General features: G+C 39.5%; 1 protein-coding gene across 4 annotated transcripts in view; it reads left to right on the forward strand.

Moving 5' to 3' along the window:
- The window catches only part of LOC144054040 (N-lysine methyltransferase KMT5A-A-like), a 9,325-nt gene extending 7,199 nt beyond the window's left edge, over positions 1 to 2,126 (forward strand). For 3 of the 4 annotated variants that reach the window (XR_013294613.1, XR_013294588.1, XR_013294609.1), the window contains 2 exons: positions 472 to 537; positions 1,918 to 2,126. The gene's annotated coding sequence lies outside the window, so the exon portion shown is untranslated. Of the gene's footprint in view, positions 1 to 471 lie in introns of all 4 variants that reach the window. The other variant, XM_077569165.1, reaches the window with a different exon arrangement.
- The last annotated feature ends 2,566 nt before the right edge of the window (positions 2,127 to 4,692 follow it).

Genomic DNA, 4,692 nt, shown 5'->3' on the forward strand with positions numbered 1-4,692 from the left:
AAATGCTTAAATAATCTCCATCACTGTATAAAACACCCATGTCGCATGTTTTGTCAATACTGAGCAGCCCTCGCAGATACATAGTCCTCACAATGTCGTAGTTGTGAATAACTGACACTCTGAGGACAGTGTATTTATACACTGTGAGTGTAAAATAAGTTTTCAGGGCTTGGAGTTACACATACAGTCCTCACAATTCATACTCTGGTCAGGTATGGATTCTCTGAGGACTGTGTATTTTCTTGTTTTTGTTTCATTGTGAAAAATAGACGTCACCAATTTACACAAACCTGTAGTGCAGAAGGATTTATTTATTTATTTTTGTAATGGCAAATAAAATGAGTTTGCATTCACAATACTTTAACCTATTCATTGTTCTGTATGTACTGTAACTGTGTACATGCACAGGTACAGTCTTGTGTATTACTAAGAATTGAATTTTATATGTATTTTTTTCTTCATGTGTACCAGGTTTGAACTGACGCACAACCTGAAGACATAGCTGAAGACGTAGCTGTCACAGACAAAGTTGACCAGGTGACGAGATTTCTTTTTGAATATTGATGTTGAAATCAGTTTTCAGAAGCAAGACGTTAGGAGTGAAGAGTGTAGAGTAGATGCTAGGGCTAAACTATATAACTAACAAATATAATCACAACAATTGTTTATGCAATGTGTATTGCCAAGACGTTAAAAATACTGTATCCAACAATACGCTTGTATGGGACTAAAATTTCTACAAGTCAACATTAAAAATATCTCAAATTGAAGATTTGTTGGCAGTTTGGTGATTTAGATTATGCACTGTAGTGATCTTTTTTTCCCATTAATTTATTTATGGTGGATTTTAGAGGTGAACTCGCTATAATTTTTTATTTTTTATTTTTTTTAAACAGAAGTGTATACATCAGGTAGTTTATTCACTTGTATCAAGCTTGGATAAATGTGCTTTATGTTTTGGACCTTTCGCTGCACTAGAATGGACTGGCATGATGGGTATTTTATCTTGTGTGTTATTTGTATCTGCAATGGATCTTTGTTTCACGCAACCAGGATTAATAGTGCAGGCATTTTCATTGAATGAATATAATTTAGTCAAGAGGATAAATTATGACCCATGTTTATACCGCTGTCTTTAGTTGCAAGCAGCTAAATGTTGAGCAATTGTCTCAATCTTAACGACTGTCTGACTCAGTAAAATAGAAAACGTCTACTGTAACTGAAGGACTGTATCACACAAGACCCGTTTTAGGGGCAATGCCATAGATTAAGCATATTAACTATCCCTCTTGTTAAATGCTTCATCTCATCTTTCGAATAAATGTGGTGACTAGATTTATAAAAATCTTTAGTATATGCACAAACTTTAGGTTCTAAATGCTTTTCTAGTTTGCTCCAGCATCTGGCACATATCCCGTTGATTGCAAAAAAAAAAAAAAATGCAAAACTGCTTGATGATGAAGACCACCTATCTTTGGTAAATGAACTTTAGCACATTAGCCCATCAATGGCGGGAGCTACTTCTGCCGCGAGCGCTCGACACTTGTCTCAAGCTTCTACTTCGAGTGTAACATCACTAAGTAACAGCGAAGTAAAGCTAGTAAATATTTATGACCACCCGCCAAAAGGAACTTTAACCCGCATCCGGCAGGTGTCAATTTTAGAGCCGCTGTATATATGCACATGTATGTGTGCGTCTACTGTATATATGGATATCATTGCTGTCCTGTGAAAAACACGTTTCCATTTTTAGGTCGCGGGCTGCTCTCCGGTAGCGATCCTTCTTGGCGGCACGGCTTGTATCACGGTGCGCTTTATAGTCTGGAAAATATGGTGGAAGTGTTTTTCACAGGACAGCGACAATATGTATATGTATGTCTGTATGTATGTAATAATTGTTTTTGTTTAAAAAATTAGGTTGCTGATGTATCCAGTTCAAGTGAGGATTCATCAGCAGAGGAATATGTTCCAGATTCTCACAGTACTTCGGACACTTCCTACATTGAACCTGTTTCAGAAATTCTGAAATCTGAAGGTATTCCAGTAATGAGCTATTAGAAAACTGCTCATCTTTAAGATGAGAGGTAGTCATGTTTTAAAGAATAAAATGTTCAATGTTCACTGACTCTTTTGCATCTGGTTTCATGTCTAAATTATCCATTACAAAGATGTGCTTGACCTAGATAACCTGTTCACATAAGAAGCATTGTTTTATAAACATACCAGTTTCAGTCTGTCCTAAAGTTGTAACATGGTGCTCAAGGATCAGGTATGACTTTGCATTTCACAGTATTGTTATGCACAAAAATGCGACCTTATATCAGGTAAGTCATTACACATCAATGTCATTTCAGTTTGTGTAACGCCAGAATGCCAGAACTTTCAAGTCACTTCAGTGACATGGTTGCTGTGTGTTGTGTAAACTTTGTCCTTGTAATGTGAGTTGGTCCTCATAATTACCATTTTTGCCATGGGCGTGGCTTATTTAGCTCATTATCTATGTCCTCATAATTACTGTTTTTTCAGGTTTTTCTTTTTTTTGTGCGTTGAGTTTTTTCAAGTTTTGAAGTGAAATTTCCCTGGACGACCCCCAAAAAAATTTTTGGGTGCAAGTCCCATCTCTCTGGCATTAGCGGAAAGGGGTGTCCCCGTAATACACAATTAAACAGGTTTGGAAAAAATGTCCTCATAATACACAGAGGCAAACCCGCGTGTGTGTGTGTGTGTGTGTGTGTGTGTGTGTGTGTGTGTGTGTGTGTGTGTGTGTGTGTGTGTGTGTGTGTGTGTGTGTGTGTGTGTGTGTGTGTGTGTGTGTGTGTGTGTGTGTGTGTGTGCGTGCGCCCGTGTGTGTGTGGTGCTAAAGTCACAGCTCTGGTGTGAACATGTTGACAGCGGTGATGTAAGGTGAGGATGGTAGATCATCTATTCATGACACTTTTGCCGCAGGGCTGTTTGTATCCTGCCTCTCAGTCTGACTCCATCTTTTTCTGCTCCGACCTCAGAGCACCATTTCCTTGTCTTCCATGTCACCGCACTATTAAACTATTATTAGACCCACCTGCAACAACATTATGACCAATGCAAGAGTTATGTATGATATATAAATATATATACGTATATATATGAAACTGAAGCTAAATTCGGAATTTGGGGCTTTTGAAAATTTTGTGAATGGGATTAATAAATGAGATGGCTTGAGTGAAATGAATGAATGATCGACATTGAAGTTGGAATAGTTTGAATCGGTCAAGTAATGCTAATCAAGCACTTTCATACAGCTGTAGCTCAATGTGGCTCAACGTGTCCTAATGTGGGATTTTTGGGGGGAAAACAAAATGGGAGTTTTTGGTATGTGCAAAGTTTTAGCATGTTGAAAATCATTCACAAGGTGAATTGAAGAAGAATGACTTAAGGGTACAGTAATGTGAAAAAGCAACTTTTTGAGCTTTTAGCAATGTTAAACTGCTAATTCCTCACCAACAACCTCACCGAAGTGGTGTTTTCCTCCATTTGCCCCTTTATGAGAAATTCTAGGTCATTCTGCTCTCCAAGCACCAGCCCCTCCCAACCCAAGAAAACAAGCGGGTGCTCACTCTATGATGTCATTGCGTGTGGCCCCACCCCCGCATAGCCTCTGCGGACTAAATGCACGCCCACTTTCTCTGAGACCTCCGTGCTCGCAGGATAGTGATAAAAGTAGCCTTTATCAGTAAACGTTCTGTCCAACGGAATTCAAAGCAATCAATTATCCTTCACATTTGTAAGGCCGTCTTAAATTCTGGTGGCTGTAAATTACAAGTAAAATTCTTCACTGTTGAACCTAACTGAACGAATGGTGTAGTGGTTAGCACATTCACCCTGTAAGCAGAAGGTCCCAGGTTTCTCACTCTGCCAACCCCCCCCCCCCCCCCCCCTCGCACAAAAATTGTTGAATTAAGGAAAAACTGTGAATTTTTGGAATGAAAGAAAAAAAACAGAAAGTCCGCATGAAACACAGTGGAACCTCGGAGTTCGAACGTCTCAGAACTCGTACAAATCGGACTTCGGCCAAAAAATTGGACTACAAAATGCCTCAGAGTTTGAACACCAAAGCAAAGCAAGCTAAGCCGAACGTACCTTGATCGGGTAGCCGAGTGAAGCCGAGCGATGCCGAATGCTCACGTCGCGGTAGTGGAGACGAAGCGCTGCTCATTTCCAGTCACAGCGGGGGAATACTCCCGGAGGTGCCCGTACATTCGCGAGTGCATTTTGATTTTTCCACAACAATTTTCTTTGCCATGGGCCCAAAGAAAGACAACAATTCCAGTGGCAGAAAAGAAAAACATACAGTGCTACGAACCACAGTGGATTTAGGAAGGAGATTATCGCACCATTGTAACTACTGTGACTACTTCCGTAAATACTGCACAAGGACCAACCACCAAGCCCGCCCCCAAGCCTGTTCAACAACGTGCCTGACGCTAAACAGCGCACAAGGACCCCTTAGTAGTCTAACAATATGTCCAATGTAAAATACATTAACTTAGGACTGAACTAAAGCAAGCATATTAACATAGCATTTTTCATCCACTGATGCCATCACACCACAACAAAAAAGGTAAGGTATTTTTTATTGTTTAAAATACTGTACATGTTTTTTTCATAAATAGAAATTAAAATAGGAATTTTCTGTTTTGAGAGCTTGGGAATGGA

Source organism: Vanacampus margaritifer, chromosome 1 (genome assembly GCF_051991255.1).
Source record: "Vanacampus margaritifer isolate UIUO_Vmar chromosome 1, RoL_Vmar_1.0, whole genome shotgun sequence".
Taxonomy (NCBI): domain Eukaryota; kingdom Metazoa; phylum Chordata; class Actinopteri; order Syngnathiformes; family Syngnathidae; genus Vanacampus; species Vanacampus margaritifer.